Raw genomic sequence first — 19,518 nt, 5'->3', positions numbered from 1 at the left:
CCCCCCGGGCACCATGTGTGCTCTGAGTCTGGACACATCCCCAGAAGGGCCTAAACTTCCCTGTTTAAACTGGGAACAAGCTGCTGCTTCCTGGGTGAGACTTTTTGAAATCTCCGTCCCAGCATCGATTTTTAAAAACCAGGCGTCCCCAGGAGGGTGTGAGTGAAGCTTTTCTGCAGAGACTGGGAGCTGGGCACTGACTCCACACTGGAGACCCACCCAAAACCCCCCGATCCTGTGTCTGTTCGTCACCCCCAAACCCCTGCCTCTGTTTCACTGTCTTTTCCTGTTTCCCTCAATCCCTCCCCATCTCTTTCTCTGTTGTAACGTAGGGACACATCCTAGAGAGACAGACACATTTCAGTTGGCTGCTCCACCTTCCAATTCATCCCCCTGCCTAAAACACCAGCATTATTCAGGAATTAGCGCAATCTTTTACACACTCTCACAGTTTGGACTTGGTAAAGGGCTCCTGAGGGATGGGAAATTAGTCCAATGTGCATATTTTAATGAATTAACACGTTGTGGCACAGAATCAAACACTGCAGGCATTTTGTGCAGAGCAAGATCCCACAGGGGGCAACCAGCTTTGCTTCACGCTTTTTAAATTGGGGAAATATTTACAGAGAGAGAGGGAGCATGGTGGAGAGAGATTAAGACAGTGAAGACCCCCTTTTGGAACCTCAGAAAGACGGAGTGCTTTCCAGTGAATGAATTAATTTTTAAAATACACTCATTGTTAGTTTGTCACTTGCTTCACTGTCCCTAGATTAATTTTTGCAATTCGGCCTTTCTAGAAGGATGTGACTGGGAGCTGGGCAGATTCTACACATCGGAGACCCCCAGATCCTGTGTCTATTCACCCCCACCCCCTCCTCTGTTTTACTTTCTCTACCCCTCTGTTTCCCCTCACTCTCTCCCCCCTTTCTCTCTCTCTCTCTCTCTCTTCACCCATCTCTCTTATTGAGGGAGGGATGGAGAGACTGAGGAAGAGAGAACAGGCTGAGAATTTTGCAATTAGAGATCAGTGCAGTGAATTAAATTGGCTGCCAGGCCTTTACATTTAACCCTTACATCGCTTGCTCTCAGACACAGACCCAGTGTTCTTGGTGAATTAGACCCGGGTCCAAGATCCGGCCTTTTTAATTGCGCTCTGAAAAGTTCCTGCCTTCCCTTTTTAAATAATGATTCACTGTGGCCATGTTTTATATTGATCAATGATTCACTGAGAGAAATGGGGGCTGTGGCGGGTGGCGGGGGGGTGGGAATGGGAGCAACCCTCAATCAGCCCATCAGTAAACTGAATTCAGGGACTGTTGCCACGGCTGCAGTGCAGGGCAGGCTGCAGGCCACATAGGCACAGCAAGATCCCATGAGCCAGCTGGTGTGAGCCAGGTATCCTTCCCCCAGACCCAGAAAATGCTAATCTCCCTCTTTAAAACTTGGGAGGGGGTGGGGTTCTGATTGTTTTACAAAACTTTGGAAGGCTTCAGAGAAATGAGTGAGTGCAATTCAACAACCCTCCCCCTCACTCTGCTCCCATTCAATTGATCATCTGACCTTCAACACTGTAAACATAACAATAAATAAACAATATAAAAAATACAAGCGTTTACACAGCGTCACAATTAGAAATTGAATTTCAGGAACACAGAAACTTTGGAAAGTCAATACATCAGTGTTTAAAATTGCAGTGCACAGCAGGATCCCACAAACATCCCCACCATGGCCTCACCGGAGAAACCCCAAATCCTGTCTCCCCCCTTTCAGAACAACTACATCCCACCCCCCACCCCCAGCACTATTTCCCTCAATCTCTCCTCTTTCCCATCTCTCGCTCTCTCTCCCTCTCTCTCTGTTCTTCACATGCCAGAATATGGAGAGGCAAAGAGACAGAGTGAGAGAGCGAGAGAGAGAAAACCACATCACACCCAGTGAGTGGGAATTTTGACAACAGGATCCAGACGGGAGAAACAAGAGCGAGGAGGTTATGCTGAATTTATGTCAGGAACTGGTTAGACCTCAGCTGGAATATTGCGGACAGTTCTGGGCCCCACACTATAGGAAGGATGTGAACACCTTGGGGAAAGTGCAGAAGAGGTTTACAAGAATGGTCCTGATGAGACCTTTCCAGAATCTAGCACATTTTGGAAAATTAGCTCCAGCGCATCGGCTCCCTCATTAGCCGCGTCTTTGAAGACCCGAGGATGAAATCCATCAGGACCCAGAGACTTGTCAGCCCCACAGCTCCATTAGTTTGCTCAGCACCGTTTCCCGAGTGACTGTAATTTCAGCGATTTCCCTTCTCCCTTCCAGCTCCTGATTTGCAGCTATCACTGGAATGACTTTTGTATCCTCTATAGTGAAGGCAGAAGCGAAATATTTGTTCATTTCATCTGCCATTTCCGTATTGTCTCCTATTAACTCCCCACTTCACCAGCTCCAAAGATGATGGGGGTTTCATTGAGACTGTGTGTGTTTATTGTGCGGTGGGGAGAATTCACCTGTTTCACCAGAGTCGACACCTATATAAACTCCACACATTCACCCTCCCTCAGTAAATTCATAAATTGTTAATGGGGGAGATGGAAAGTGAAAGTTTAACTCTCCGCAGGTTGGAGAACCTTTCCTGAGATAAAAGTGTTCCAATGCCACCATCTAGTGGCGACTCACGGCTACTGCAGGCGCTGCTCTTTGCCATTTGCCATCAGAGAGGTTCAGTCACTGGGTGGCTGGTCTGGGTACAGGCTGATGGGGTGTGAACGCTTAAAAGGAGATTCAATTTTGCAGCGGATGCTCGGCTGATGCATTCAGCCCTTTAGCAGCGGACACTGCCCAAGAGCTCTGCTCCTCTTTTCCCCGATGGATATATTGTCTGGAGATGGTGTTTGGGGGGATTATTCCAGGCTGCAATGTGGACGTTTGGTACAGATTTCAGACACTGCTCCCAGTGTCAGGATCACTTTGCTGTGCTCTGTAAATCCTCAGGAAGACATTGTCAATGTTTAACCCCCATCCCCGCACCACCCACCAACACACACACTGCATTTTGCTAAAAGATTCAAATGAATTCGTTCCCAGGATAATTTTCTCCATTTCTCATACCGACTGGCAAAGAGCAGCGCCTGCAGTAGCCGTGTGAAGCCAGCAGATGGTAGCATTGGATCACTTTCATCTCAGGCGAGTCTCTCCAACATGTCGAGACTGATATCGCCCCCATTATCATTTTCTGAGGGTGGGGGTGGGTGGTTGGCGGTGAATGGGTGGAGATTATATTTGGGGCTTTCACAGCTCCAAAGCTAATGGAGGCATCATTGAGACTGTGTGTTTATTGTGCGGTGGGGAAGATTCACCTGTTTCACCAGAGTCGACGCCAGTGTTTGAAAGGGAGTCTCTCGCTGACAATTCTGTTCGAGACTTTGGGTGAGGTTTACAACTGGCAGATATCCGGAACCCTGGCACCGTGCAGGAAACACAGCCGCCTGGTCTCTCGCTCTTTGCTGCAGAGAACAGTGTCAATCCCCCCTCTCTATAACTGTCCCCAACTACCACCACATTTCTGTTTGCTGCCCCCAATTGAATGGCTTCCTGTATCACTGTGCAATGGCCAGTCTGCTCACCCATCCGGCAGCTCCCTGCTCTCATCCAAACAGAGCCTCCAGCCGATTGGACAATTGCACAGGTTCACACCCCAGTCCTGCTGCTCTCTGGGTCCCCCTCGCCTGCCTCAGACCCGCCTGCCCCTGACCACTAACTCAATCAGAAACCGAGAAGAATCAGACGGATTCCAAACGTTAAATCCCTTTCTCCCTCCACTTATTGTTTCAAGTGTCCCCCCTTTTCCCCAGGTGCGGGTTTTGATCTTATTGTGCGCACCCAGGTCAGTATTGGATTCTGAATCGACCGTTAATACTTCTTCCTTTCCAATTACAGCTCTGCCCAAACCAGATATATCAGTGGATTCTGGCGTGGCTGAAAAGGGTGGAGATGTCACCTTTTATTGTACAAGCCCCCGGGAATATCCGGACATCAGATTTTCCTGATACAGACAAGGAGCGGTCACTCACTCCCATGTCGAGTCTGATGCTACAGGGACCCAGTCGGTATCCTTCACCATCAGGGATATAGATGACTCGGAGTCTGGGAATTCTTCCTGCCAGTATGAAGCGGATTTGAAAGTACGGACGCTTTCCTCGGCTCTGAGTGACCCTGTCCATATAACGGTGAGAGGTGAGTGAGATTCGCTGTCATTGTCTCCATCCGAACTCAGTTAATGGAGCCAGAGTTTCAACTTCAGCCTCCAACAATTCGCAGTCACCACATTTTATGTTGTTATTATTATTATTTTGAATTATTTCATGCGATGCTAGCGCCTCTGGCTAGGCCAGCATCTTGTTGCCTATCCCTGATTCTGCTCGGCCATTCTCAAAGGGCCTATTTCTCCACATTACGACTATTGTTTAACGCCTCTAGTCCAGTGGGGATGTAGCTCAGCGGTAGAGCGCACGCTTCGCATGTGTGAGGCCCCGGGTTCAATCCCCGGTATCTCCACTTCACTTATTATTCATTCACGGGATGCGGATGGGGCAGGAGAGTCCAGCATTTATTGCCCATCTCTAATTGCCCCCTCAGAATGTGGTGTTCAACTGCCGCCTTGAACCGCTGCAGTCCCTGTGGTGTAGGTTAGACGGGGAGATCCCGGGGTTTTGTCCTGGGGACAGTGAAGGAACGGCCGGTATATTTCCAATCCAGGGTGGTGAGTGGCTTGGAGAGAACTTCCAGGTGGTGGTCTTCCCAAGTGTCTGCAGCCCTTGTTCTTCTAGGAGAAATCAGTCGTGGATTTGGAAGGTGTTTTTAAGGATGCAGAGCGAGTTGCTACAGTTCATTTTGTAGATGGTGCACACTGTGTTGCCACTGTGCGTCGGTGGTGGAGGGACTGGATGTTCGCCGGTAAAGGGAGCTTCCTTGTCCCGGATGGTGTCAATATTCTTGAGTGTTCTTGGAACTGCGCTCATTCCGGTAAGTGGAGAGTGTTCCATCACACATCTAACTTGTGCCTTGTAGATATTGAACAGGCTTTAGGGAGTCAGGAGGTGAGTTATTCGCCGCCGGTTTCCTAGCCTCTTTCTTGCTCTTTGAGCCACAGTATTTATGTGGCTAGTCCAATTCAGTTTCTGGATAATGGTAACAGCCAGGATGTTGCTAGTTGGGGAATTCAGCGACGGTGATGCCATTGAACATCAAGGGGTGATGGTAAGATTCTCTCGTGTTGGAGATGGTCATTGTCTGGCACTTGTCTCGTGTGAATGTTACTTGCCACTTGCTAGCCCAGGACTGAATATTGCCCAGGCCTTCTTGCATTTGGACATGGACCTGCTTCAGTATCTGTGGAGTTGCGAATGATGCTGAACATTGTGCGGTTATCAGCGAACACCCCCACTTCTGACAACCGCTCCCATTTCCAGACCAGCAGGTTTTGTTAAACTGAAACAAACATTGATGTTTGTACCCGGATTGTGTTCACCTTCCTGCATCCGTCTGGAGTGATATCGGACACAATGAAAACCTGGATAACGGTTTATACTTTGGCACATGAGGATGTAGCCGCGCCCCTCAGCCACATCTGGTCCACCATTCTTCCCACGCCGTCTCTCTCTTCCTTGCAGCCAGTCCAGGCTGTCAGAGCGCCAGACTGGCACTTCTAACCCTATCACACCTGGTGTGACCTTTCACGTCTCTCGCACTTTCTCCTTCTGAGAAAATGTCATTTTGCCCATCCCCTCTCATTCAAAACTGCCCTCACTGCTGTGCACCGAAGGACCATCGAAAAACACTCAAAGTGATATCTTCACTATTTTCCGCACTCAGCCTCCGCAATGATTGATTTCTCGTCTTCAGGGACTCCATCCCGATTCCTCCTGTTTCCCTCCCTCCCACCCCCCTGATTTAATCGCCTCTTTATCTCCCATTAATCTCTCTCTCTCTGTGTAAAGAATCCAAGCCAGATTCCCTGGCCTGCAAGAACCAAATTACTTCCTGTCTCCCGGGCCTCTCTCCTGGTACAGCTCCCATCTCCACTTCATTCCAATGGGCACTGACCTGAAATGATATGGCGAACATCTGTTTCACCCATTCACCGCCACATCTGCCTGGCCTTGAGACAAAACAATGTAGGGTCTTCTCTCGTCACTTCAAACCATTCACTATGCCATTATCATCCTAGAATTCAAGGTTTGTCTGCAGTTCTCTCTCTGTCTCTTTTGAAATCTCAAATCAATCTCAGGTGGGGGGAGTGGGAAGGGGAGGAATCCTCAATCAGCCCATCAGTAAACTGAATTCAGGGAGTGCAGCCACGGCTGCAGTGAAGGACAGGCTGCAGGCCAGATAGGCACAGCAAGATCCCGTGAGCAAGGTGGTGTGAGCCAGGTATCCTTCCCCCAGACCCAGAAAAGGCTAATCTCCCTCTTTAAAACTTGGGAGGAGGGGGTGGGGGTCTGATTGTTTTACAAAACTTTGGAAGGCTTCCGAGAAATGAGTGAGTGCAATTCAACCCCCCTCCCCCTCACTCTGCTCCCATTCAATTGATCATCTGACCTTCAACACTGTAAACATAACAATAAATAAACAATATAAAAAATACAAGTGTTTACACAGCGTCACATTGAGAAAATCAATTCCAGGACCTCAGATACATTGGAAAGTCAATTCCTAAATGTTTACAATTGCAGTGCACAGCAGGATCCCACAAACATCCCCACCATGGCCTCACCAGAGAAACCCCAAATCCTGTCCCCCCCCTTTCTGAACCACCACTCCCCACCCCCCCCACCACTATGTCCCTCAATATATCCTCTTTCCCATCTCTCTCTCTCTCCCTCTCTCTCTGTTTCTCACATGCCAGAATATGGAGAGGCAAAGAGAGAGAGAGAGAGAGAGAGAGAAAACCACAGTCAGGACCTCAATAAACTCAATTCAAATTGGTTCCCGCACATTTCATTAAAGCCTCAATTCAACGCAGTGTCTAAAATAGCAGCATTATTTGGGTAACAGCCTCACGTGAACAAATTTCATTTCAGGCTCTCCCACCTGCTTCACTAGTCGCTGAATTAATTTTCAAAGTGTGCTCACTCCTGATCATTTAGGAAACCCTGTTTGGTATTTGCGCACAGAAAGATCCCACACACTGCAACAAGCTGACATTTGAGTCAAAGTGTTTTAGTTTGAGAATTGATGATAAAGGCAAGGCAGGGAAATATATTGAAACAAACTGGCATAGATTGCCCCTCAGTGACAAAGTTTCTATTCACAAATCCAAACTTCTGGGAGGCTGGGAGCGAGGGTATTTTCTCCAGAGGCTGGGAGCTGGGCAGTGACTGCATGCCACAGACCCCCAGATCCCCATCTCTTCCCTCCCTGTTTCCCTCCCTCTCCCCTTTCTCTCTCCCTCCCTCCCTGATAACTCACAATCGAAAGAGAAAGATGGGAGAGACAGAGAGACAGCAAGAAAACGCACAATCACAGCCTCAAAACAAATGAATTCAAGTGGCTGCTGCACATTTTGTTTCACCGTCACATTGATAGCCTAAAACACAGGCATTATTGGGGAGTTTAGACAATGCACATCTCCTCTCAAGGGGACTGAAATTAAGCCTTGAATTGGGCCTAGTCATGGAGGCTGCATTAAAGCTCAGGGACAGGAACAGGCCCCAGTCTAAAAGGAAATTCCTCTCCCTCCACAGCTCAGCCCAAACCTCACAGACAGGGCTGGGAGGAGTGAGAGGGAAATGGGACCCACTCCCCATCACCCCTCACCCCAACTCCCTCCATCGTCCCTCTTCCCTCAATTTAAATATTGACAAATCATATTGGGACTTTCCTATCAGTTTATTACAAGATGAAGTAGAGAAAGAAATGTCTGGAAAGAGAGAGAGAAAGTGAGAAAGCTGGAGTGACAGATACAGGGAAATTCCACAACCTCCCCCACCACCCCCGTCCCCAGAATCCCTCAAAATTCCATCGAATACTGAAAGGCCTGGATAGAGTTGAAGTGGGGGAGATGTTTCCATTAGTAGGAGAGAGTAGGACCCGAGGGTACAGGCTCAGAGTAAAGGGCAGACCTTTTAGAACAGAGATGAGGAGAAATTTCTTTAGCCAGAGAGTGGTGACTCTATGGAATTCATTGCCACAGAAGGCTGTGGAGGCCAGGTCATTGAGTGTATTTAAGACCGAGATAGATAGGTTCTTGATTGGCAAGGGGATCAAAGGTTACGGGGAGATGGCGGGAGATTGGGATTGAGCAACTTATCAGCCATGATTGAATGGCGGAGCAGACTCGATGGGCCGAATGGCCTAATTTCTGCACATATGTCTTATGGTCTAATGGTCTTAAGGCCCTGTTTCAAACACAAAGGCATTTCTGGAGTTTACAATAAGCCTTTACCGAGGATCAGTGGCTTTTAATTTGAATGAGTCAATGAACTGGTTTCTCTTTAACATTGTGTGGTCCCTGTTGCAGTTCAGGATAAGCTGTGGGCCATTTCTGCACAGGGGGATCCCACAGGCAGCAATGTGATGCAATCCGGATGGGGACAGGGAGAGACATTCCTTCCCCAGCCTCATGCCTGCTGTAATCATCCCTCTTCCACTCTCTCACCCCACAACCCCCGGAACCAGGAGTCTGGACACATCCCCAGAAAGGCCTAAACTCCCCCTTTTAAACCGGGAACAAGCTGCTGCTTCCTGTGTGAGACTTATTGAAATCTCCGTCCCAGCATCGATTTTTACAAACCAGGCGTCCCCAGGAGGGTGTGAGTGAGGCTTTTCTGCAGAGATTGGGAGCTGGGTTCCAACTCCACACTGGAGACCCCCCCAAAACCCCCAGATCCTGTGTCTCTTCCTCACCCCCAACCCTCTGCCTCTGTTTCACTGTCTTTTCCTGTTTCCCTCACTCTCCCTCCCTCTCTCTGTTGTAACGGAGGGACACATCCTAGAGAGACAGACCGAATTCAAATGGCTGCTGCACCTTCCAATTCATCCTCCTGCCTAAAACACCAGCATTATTCAGGAATTAGCACAATCTTTTACACACTCTCACAGTTTGGACTTGGTAAAGGGCTCCTGAGGGATGGGAAATTATTCCAATGAGCATATTTTAATAAACTAACTCATTGTGGAACAGTATGAAACACTGCAGGCATTTTGTGCAGAGCAAGATCCCACAGGGGGCAGTCAGCTTTGCTTTGCAGTTTTTAAATTGGGGAAATATTTACAGAGAGAGGGGGAGCATGGTGGAGAGCGACTAAGACAGTGAAGAGACCCCTTCGGAACCTCTGAAAGACTGAGTGCTTTCCAGTGAATGAATTAATTTTTAAAATACACTCATTGTTAGTTAGTCACTTGCTTCACTGTCCCTGGATTAATTTTTGCAATTCGGCCTTTCTAGAAGGATGTGACTGGGAGCTGGGCAGAGTCTACACATCGGAGACCCCCAGATCCTGTGTCTATTCACCCCCACCCCCTCCTCTGTTTTACTATCTCTACCCCATTGTTTACCCTCACTCTCTCCCCACTCTCTCTCTCTCTCTCTCTTCAGCCATCTCCCTTATTAAGGGAGAAAGATGGAGAGACCAAGAGAGAGACAAAAGGCTGAGAATTTTACAATCAAGGATCAGTGAAGTGAATTAAATTGGCTGCCGGGCCTTTACATTTAACCCTTACATTACTTGCTCTCAGACACAGGCCCTGTGTTCTTGGTGAATTAGACCCGGGTCCAAGTTCCAGCCTTTTTAATTGGGCTCTGAAAATTTCCTGCCTTCCCTTTTTAAATAATGATTCACTGTGGCCATGTTTTATATTTATCAATGATTTACTGAGAGAAATGGGGCCTGTGACGGGTGGGGGTGGAAATGGGAGCAATCCTCACTCAGCCCATCAGTAAACTGAATTCAGGGAGTGTAGCCACGGCTGCAGTGCAGGACAGGCTGCAGGCCAGATAGGCACAGCAAGATCCCATGAGCAAGGCAGTGTGAGCCAGGTATCCTTCCCCCAGAGCAAGAAAATGCTAATCTCCCTCTTTAAAACTTAGGATTGAGTTTTTCAGAACTTTGGAAGGCTTCAGTGAAATGAATAGGTGCAGTTCAACCCCCCTCCCCCTCACTCTGCTCCTGTCCAATTGATCATCTGACCTTCAACACTGTAAACATAACAATAAATAAACAATATAAAAAATACAAGCCTTTACACAGCTTCACATTTAGAAACTCATTTCCAGGACATCAGAAACGTTGGAAAGTCAATAATACCTAAATGTTTACAATTGCAGTGCACAGCAGGATCCCACAAACATCCCCACCATGGCCTCACCGGAGAAACCCTAAATCCTGTCTCTCCCCTTTCTGAACCACCACTCCCCCACCACCACTATTTCCCTCAATATATCCTCTTTCCCAACTCACTCTCTCTCTCCCTCTCTCTCTGTTTCTCACATGCCAGAATATGGAGAGGCAGAGAGAGAGAGAGAGAGAAAGAAAACCACAGTCAGGACCTCAATAAACTCAATTCAAAACGGTCCCGCACATTTCGTTAAAGCCTCAATTCATCGCAGTGTCTAAAACAGCAGCGTTATTCGGGGAAACAGCCTCATGTGAACAAGTTTCACTTCAGGGCCTCCCGCCTGCTTCACCAGTCGCTGAATTAATTTTCAAAGTGTGCTCACTGCTGTTCATTTCAGAAACCCTGTTTGGTATTTGCGCACAGAAAGATCCCACACACTGCAACATGCTCACATTTGGGTCAAAGTATTTTAGTTTGAGAATTGATGAAAAAGGCAAGGCAGGGAAATATAAGTAAACAAAATGGCACAGATTGGCCCCCTCAGTAACACAGTTTCTTTTCACAAATCAAACCTTCTGGGAGGCTGGGAGTGAGGGTCTTTCCTCCAGAGGCTGGGTGTTGGTCTGTGACTGCACGCCGGAGACCCCCAGATCCTCGTCTCTTCCCTCCCTGCCCCTCTCTCTCCCTGTTCCCTCCCTCTCCCTCCCTCTCTGATAACTCACAATTTAAGTAGAAAGATGGAAGGAGAGAGAGAGAGAGACAGCAAGAAAACGCACAATCACATCCTCAAATCAAATGAATTCAAGTGGCTGCTGCACATTTTGTTTCACCGTCACATTCATGGCCTAAAACACAGGCATTATTGGGGAGTTCAGACAATGCACAGCCCCTCCTGAGGGATCTGAAATGAGGCCTTGAATTGGGCCAAGTCATCGAGGCTGCATTAAAGCTCAGGGACAGGAACAGGCCCCAGTCTAACAGAATATTCCTCTCCCTCCACAGCTCAGCCCAATCCTCACAGACAGGGCTGGAAGGAGTGAGAGGGAAATGGGACCCACTCCTCCCCAACCCTACCCCCCACCCCAACCCCCTTCATGCTTCCCTCTTCCCCAATTAAAATAATGACAAATCACATTGGGACGTTCGTAACAGTTTATTACAAGATCAAGTAGAGAAAGAAATGTCTGGAATGAGAGAGAGAGAGAGAGAAAGCTGGAGTGATAGAGACAGGGAAATTCGACCCCAGCTCCCCCAGAATCCCTCAAACTCCCATCGCCCTGTCTCTAACACAAAGACGATTCTGGAGTTTAGAACAAGACTTTACCCATGGCCAGGGGCTTTTAATTTGAATGACAGTCAAGGAACTGGTTTCTCTTTAACATCGTGTGGTCCCTTTTGCAGTTCAGGAAAAGCTGCAGGCCATTTCTGCACAGGGGGATCCCACAGGCAGCAATGTGATGCTATCCGGATGGGGACAGGGAGACACATTCCTTCCCCAGCATCATGCCTGCTGTAATCATCCCTATTCCCCTCTCTCACCCCACACCCCCCGGCACCAGGAGTCTGGAAACGTCCCCAGAAAGGCCTAAACTCCCCCCTTTAAACCGGGAACAAGCTGCTGTTTCCTGGGTGAGACTTTTTGAAATGTCCATCCCAGCATCGATTTTTACAAACCAGGCGTCCCCAGGAGGGTGTGAGTGAGGCTTTTCTGCAGAGACTGGGAGCTGGGCACTGACTCCACACTGGAGACCCCCCCCAAAACCCCCAGATCCTGTGTCTCTTCCTGACTTCCAACCCCCTGCCTCTGTTTCAGTGCCTTTTTTTGTTTCCCTCACTCTCTAAACCTTTCTCTGTTGTAACGTAGGGACACATCCAAGAGAGACAGACCGGATTCCATTGGCTGCTCCACCTTCCAATTCATCCCCCTGCCTAAAACACCAGCATTATTCAGGAATTAGCACAATCTTTTACACACTCTCACAGTTTGGACTTGGTGAAGGGCTCCTGAGGGACAGGAAATTAGTCCAATCAGCACATTGTAATAAATTAACTCATATTGGCACAGTATGAAACACTGCAGGAATTTTGTGCAGAGCAAGATCCCACAGGGGGCAGTCAGCTTTGCTTTGCAATTTTTAAATTGGGGAAATATTTACAGAGAGAGGGGGAGCATGGTGGAGAGAGAATAAGACAGTTTTGGAACCTCAGAAAGACTGAGTGCTTTCCAGTGAATGAATGAATTTCAAAAATACACTCATTGTTAGTTAGTCACTTGCTTCAATGTCCCTGGATTAATTTTACAATTCAGCCTTTCTAGAAGGATGTGACTGGGAGCTGGGCAGAGTCTACACATCGGAGACCCCCAGATCCTGTGTCTATTCACCCCCACCCCCTCCTCTGTTTTACTATCTCTACCCCTCTGTTTCCCCTCACAAACTCCCCCCTTTCTCTCTCTTTCTCTCTCTTTTCACCCATCTCTCTTATTAAGGGAGAAAGATGGAGAGACTGAGGAAGAGAGAAGAGACTGAGAATTTTACAATCAGAGATCAGTGAAGTGAATTAAATTGGCTGCCAGGCCTTTACCTTTAACCCTTACATCACTTGCTCTCAGACACAGGCCCTGTGTTCTTGGTGAATTAGACCCGGGTCCAAGTTCCGGCCTTTTTAATTGGGCTCTGAAAAGTTCCTGCCTTCCCTTTTTAAATAATGATTCACTGTGGCCATGTTTTATATTTATCAATGATTTACTGAGAGAAATGGGGGCTGTGGCAGGTGGGGGTGGGTGAAATGGGAGCAATCCTCACTCAGCCCATCAGTAAACTGAATTCAGGGACTGTAGCCATGGCTGCAGCGCAGGACAGGCTGCAGGCCAGATAGGCACAGCAAGATCCCATGAGCAAGGTGGTGTGAGCCAGGTATCCTTCCCCAAGACCCAGAAAATGCTAATCTCCCTCTTTAAAACTTGGGAGGGGGTCGGGTCTGATTGTTTTGCAAAACCTTGGATGGCTTCAGTGAAATGAGTGAATGCAGTTCAAACCAACCCCCTCCCCCTCACTCTAATCCCATTCAATTGATCATCTGACCTTCAACACTGTAAACACAACAATAAATAAACAATATAAAATAACACAAGCCTTTACACAGCATTACAATTAGAAATTCAATTCCAGGACCACAGAAGCCTTGGAAAGTCAATGCATCAATGTTTACAACTGCAGTGCACAGCAGGATCCCACACACCTCCCCAACATGGCCTCACTGGAGAAACCCCAAATCCTGTCTCTCCCCCTTTCAGAACCACTCGAACCCCGCCCCCCACCACTATTTCCCTCAATATCTCCTCTTTCCCAACTCTCTCTCTCTCTCTTTCCCTCTCTCTCTGTTTCTCACATGCCAGAATATGGAGAGGCAAAGAGAGAGAGAGAGAGAGAGAAAACCACGGTCAGGACCTCAATAAACTCAATTCAAAATGGTTCCCGCACATTTCAATAAACCCTCAATTCATCGCAGTGTCTAAAACAGCAGCGTTATTTGGGGAAACAGCCTCACGTGAACAAGTTTCACTTCAGGCCCTCCCGCCTGCTTCACCAGTCGCTGAATTAATTTTCAAAGTGTGCTCCCTGCTGGTCATTTAGGAAACCCTGTTTGGTATTTGCACACAGAAAGATCCCACACACTGCAACGAGCTCACAGTCAGGTCAAAGTGTTTTAGGTTGAGAATTGATGAAAAAGGCAAGGCAGGGAAACATCTTGAAACAAAATGGCACAGATTGGCCCTCAGTGACACAGTTTCTTTTCACAAATCCAACCTTCTGGGAGGCTGGGAGTGAGGGTCTTTTCTCCAGAGGCTGGGGGCTGGGCAGTGACTGCACGCCGGAGACCCCCAGATCCTCGTCTCTTCCCTCCCTGTTTCCCTCCCTCTCCCCTTTCTCTCTCCCTCCCTCCCTGATAACACAATCGAAAGAGAAAGATGGGGGAGAGAGAGAGAGAGAGAGAGACAGCAAGAAAACGCACAATCACAGCCTCAAATGAAAAGAATTCCAGTGGCTGCTGCACATTTTGTTTCACCGTCACATTCATGGCCTAAAACACAGGCATTATTGGGGAGTTCAGACAATGCACAGCCCCTCCCCAGGGGCCTGAAATTAGGCCTTGAATTGGGCCTAGTCACAGAGGCTGCATTAAAGCTCAGGGACAGGAACAGGCCCCAGTCTAACAGAACATTCCTCTCCCTCCACAGCTCAGCCCAGACCTCACAGACAGGGCTGGAAGGAGTGAGAGGGAAATGGGACCCACTCCCCATCACCCCCCACCCCAACCCTCTCCATCCTCCCTCTCTCCCCCAAGTTAAATATCAACAAATCTCATTGGGACTTTCCTATCAGTTTATTACAAGATCAAGTAGAGAAAGAAATGTCTGAAAAGTGTGGGAGAGAGCAAGAGAGAGAGAGAGAGAGCTGGAGTGACAGAGACAGGGTAATTCCACACCCTGCACCCCCCTCCCCAGAATCCCTCAAACTCCCATCGCCCTGTCTCAAACACAAAGATGCTTCTGGAGTTTAGAACAAGCCTTTACCCAGGGTCAGGGGCTTTAAATTTGAATGACAGTCAATGAACTGGTTTCTCTTTAACATCGTGGGGTCCCTGTTGGAGTTCAGGAAAAGCTGTGGGCCATTTCAGCACAGGGGGATCCCACAGGCAGCAATGTGATGCTATCCCGATGGGGACAGGGAGACACAACCCTTCCCCAGCCTCATGCCTGCAGTAATCCTCCCTCTTCCACCCCCCCCACCACCCCGGGCACCATGTGTACTCTGAGTCTGGGCACATCCCCAGAAAGGCCTAAACTCCCTTTCATCTGGGAACAAGCTGCTGCTTCCTGGATGAGACTTTTTTAAATCTCCGTCTCGATATTTACAAACCAGGCGTCCCCAGGAGGGTGTGAGTGAGGCTTTTCTGCAGAGATTGGGAGCTGGGCACTGACTCCACACTGGAGATCCCCCCCTAAAACCCCCAGATCCTGTGTCTCTTCTTCGCCCACACCCCCGCCCTCTGTTTCACTGTCTTTTCCTGTTTCCCTCACTGTCCACCCTCTCTCTCCCTGTTGTAACGGAGGGACACATCGCAGAGAGACAGACCGAATTTAAATGGTTGCTCCACCTTCCAATTCATCCCCCTGCCTAAAACACCAGCATTATTCAGGAATTAGCACAATCTTTTACACACACTCACAGTTTGGACTTGGTGAAGGGCTCCTGAGGGATGGGAAATTAGTCCAATGAGCACATTTTAATAAACTAACACATTGTGGAACAGTATGAAACACTGCAGGCATTTTGTGCAGAGCAAGATCCCACAGGGGGCAGTCAGCTTTGCTTCACACTTTTTAAATTGGGGAAATATTTACAGAGAGAAGGGGAGCATGGTGGAGAGAGACTAAGACAGTGAAGAGCCCCCTTCGGAACCTCTGAAAAACTGAGTGCTTTCCAGTGAATGAATTAATTTTTAAAATACACTGATTGTTAGTTAGTCACTTGCCTCAATGTCCCTGGATTAATTTTTGCAATTCGGCCTTTCTAGAAGGATGTGACTGGGAGCTGGGCAGAGACTACACATCGGAGACCCCCAGATCCTGTGTCTATTCACCCCCACCCCCTCCTCTGTTTTACTATCTCTACCCCTCTGTTTCCCCTCACTCACTCCCCCATCTCTCTCTCTCTCTCTCTCTCTCTTCGCCCATCTCCCTTATTAAGGGAGAAAGATGAAGAGACTGAGGAAGAGAGAAGAGATGGAGAATTTTACAATCAGAGATCAGTGAAGTGAATTAAATTGGCTGCCAGGCCTTTACCTTTAACCCTTACATCACTTGCTCTCAGACACAGGCCCTGTGTTCTTGGTGAATTAGACCCGGGTCCAAGTTCCGGCCTTTTTAATTCCACACCCCTGTGAGTGCTGGCTTGTAATGCACTCTGAAAAATTCCTGTCTTACCCTCTCAAACAAAAATCCACACGTCACTGGCCATGTTTTATATTGATAATTCCACAATCAGGTTTCCCCAGTCAATGAAATAGATATTAGACATTCAATTAAGGCCATTCTGCACAGCAAGATCCCAAGAGTGGTCCAACAATGGAAGACGGCACACCACCCAGACCCTGTGTCTCTTTCCCCAGCCCCCCTCAGTCCCCAATAGTCCCACCCCCTCTCTCTGTTTCTCTCTTCCTCACTCTGTTCCTCTTTTTATCTCTGCCCCCATCCCCCCTCCCTCACTCCGTACCCTCCTTCTATCCCTCAATCTATTATTTTTAAAGCGCTGTCAGCGTTGGAGGTGCAAGGAACAGGGGGTAGCGAGGGGGGAACCATGTTTGCTCAGCAAGATCCCACACACCACCGATTCGTGGTCAGTTATAAATGTGACTGAGGATTGTGGGAATGTGAGTGGGAAATGGGTCTCACACCCTCTCTCCCCCAACCCACCCCACCCCTCTCCCCAATTAAAATAACGACCAATCACATTGGTACTTTTTAAAACATTTTATTGAAAGGTATAATATAGACTGAAACAGCTGGAGAGAGAGGGAGTGGAGAGAGAGAAAGCTGGAGAGAGAGAGATTGGGGGTTGCTCTCCTCTCCCAGCCTTTTATCTTTAACCCTTACATCACTTGCTCTCAGACACAGGCCCTGTGTTCTTGGTGAATTAGATCCGGGTACAAGTTCCGGCCTTTTTAATTCCACGCCCCTGTGATTGCTGGATTGTAATGCATTCTGAAAAGTTCCTGTCTTACCATCTCAAACAAAAATCCACACGACACTGGCCATGTTTTATATTGATAATTCCACAATCAGGTATCCCCAGTCAATGAAATAGTTATTAGAGTTACAATTCAGGCCGTTCTGCAGGATCCCAAGATTGGTCCAACAATGGATGACGGCACACCCCCCAGACCCTGTGTCTCTTTCCCCAGCCCCCCTCAGTCCCCAATACCCCCACCCCCTCTCTCTGTTTCACTCTCCTTCACTCTGTTCCTCTATTTATCTCTGCCCCCATCCCCCCTCCCTCAATCCACACCCTCCTCCTTTCCCTCAATCTTTTTACTTTTAAAGTGCAGACACTGTTGGGGGTGCAAGGAACAGGGGGTAGGGAGGGGGGAACCAGGTTGCTCAGCAAGATCCCACACACCACCGATTCATGGTCAGTTATAAATGTGACTGAGGATTGAGGGAATGTGAGTGGGAAATGGTTCTCACACCCTCTCTCCCCCATACCACCCTCCTCCCCAATTAAAATAACGACCAATCACATTGGTGCTTTTTAAAACATTTTATTGAAAGGTGAAGTATAGACAGAAGAAGCTGGAGAGAGAGAGAGCGGAGAGAGAGAAAGCTGGAGAGATACAGACTGGGGGTTGCTCTCCCCTCGCACCTGCCCCAACCCCCTCAGGTCTACATGAAACTGAATTCAAATAGCTGCTGCCCCTTCCATTTAACCCTGGAAATCCCATGGCCCTGCCTGTCTAACACACACTGACATGACTCTGGAGTGTGAACAAGACTTTACACAGCCTCAGGATTTTCATTCCAGACTCTCCGAGTGCTTCACAATCAATGAACACATTTTTTAAAGTGTGCTCACCGTCGCTGTGCAGTGAAGGCTGGCGGACATTTTTATTTTACACAGCAGGATCCCACAACCTTCCTCTCCCCGCCGCTGATCTTTGTGATTCCCAATCTGGGGCCATCCCTTCAGTTTCCCCACCCCGCTCACCCCACACCCCCCACACCTCCCAAAAGGGCTGAAACTCAACTGGGAAGCAGCTGGATTCTCTCAGGAGACATTTTAAAATCACTGCCTCAGGCTGTGAGTTTGTGTAAAATCCCACTTTCTGGAAGGCTGTGACTGGGAGCTGGTCAGTGACTGCACACGTGGAGCTCCCTCTTCCCAGACCCGATGTCTTTTAACCCCCCACCCCATCCCAACTCTGTTTTGCTATCTCTCCCCCTGTTTCGGCCTTACCTCTCCTTTCTCTCTCTCTCTCTCCTTCTCTCGCACTGTTTCCATCTTTCTCTCTGTTTCTCTCCCTCCCTGCCTCACTCTCTTTCTCACATGCCAGAAGATGAAGATGCAGAGAGAGAGAGGGAGAGAGAGAGAGACACAGAAATCCAACAATCACAATCACATCAAACTGAATTCAAATGGCCCTCCCCCTGTGCATCTCATTTCACCCTCACATTCATCCCTCTGCCTCAAACACAAGCTTTATTCCCAATTTACACCGGCTTCACGTTAAGACTTCAATTCCAGGCCATGGGGAATGCTTCAGTGCCCATGGGTTCACTTTTAAAGTGAGTTTTCTCTCTCACCCACTCCCTCAACTCCTCCTGTTTAGCTCTCCTTCCCTCTCCCTCTCTCTTTCCATCACTCTCTCTCTCTCCCTCAATTCAGGAGGATGGAGGGAGAGAGAGAGAGAGAAATCCACAAACATAAGCTGCATAAACTGATTTAAAATGGCTCCCCCCGTCCCCCATCAGTCTCCAGAAGATGCTAAACTCCCTCTTTCAGTTTGGGAAGGGGCTGCTCATTCCTTTGGGACACATTTTAAAATCACCGTCCCAGGATTTATTTTTACATGTCATCTATCTCAGAGGGTGTGAGTGGAGGGGGCCAGTGACTACACACTGGAGACCCTCAGACCCTGTCTCTCTTTCCCACACCCCCTCCTGTTTTTACACCTCCACTCCCCTCGGCTTCCCTCTCTCTTTGTTTCAATCATTCTCTCCCTTTTCTCCCTCTGTTCCAGTCTCTCACATTCAGGGTAAAGATGGATGTTTGTATCCAGATCCTTCTCCCTGTTCCCTCTTTCTCACTCATTCTCTCTGTCCATATCTCTGTTTCTTTCCCTCTATCTCATGTGCTCTACATGGAAATGAGAGATGAAATGTTTCTGTCTCCCCATTTAAAATGAGGACAAACCACATCGCTGTTTGTGGACAGTTTTTATTAATAGAAGGATTAAATAGAAACTAAGAAAGCTGGAGAGAGAGAATGTGAGAAGCCGCTGAGGGATCTACAGACAGAAACTAAGCTGGAGAGAGAGAGAGGTAAATCTAAAGTCAGAACCTTTGTAAACTGAACAGTAATGGCCACTGTGAATCTGATTGAACAGATTCCACTTCATCGCATTGTC

At 48.2% G+C, this 19,518-nt stretch overlaps 1 protein-coding gene and 1 non-coding gene across 2 annotated transcripts in view; both read left to right on the top strand.

Moving 5' to 3' along the window:
- The window catches only part of LOC144672522 (Fc receptor-like protein 5), a 374,607-nt gene that overhangs the window by 166,241 nt on the left and 188,848 nt on the right, over positions 1-19,518 (top strand). The window lies entirely within an intron of this gene.
- trnaa-cgc (transfer RNA alanine (anticodon CGC)) lies at positions 4,480-4,551 on the top strand. Its single transcript has one exon. It is a non-coding gene; the product is annotated as a tRNA-Ala (tRNA).

The sequence above is a fragment of the Cetorhinus maximus genome, chromosome 38 (assembly GCF_964194155.1).
Source record: "Cetorhinus maximus chromosome 38, sCetMax3.hap1.1, whole genome shotgun sequence".
NCBI classification, from domain to species: Eukaryota; Metazoa; Chordata; class Chondrichthyes; order Lamniformes; family Cetorhinidae; genus Cetorhinus; species Cetorhinus maximus.
Note: the sequence above shows the minus strand (reverse complement) of the source record. Positions and strands in the feature narration are given on the sequence as shown.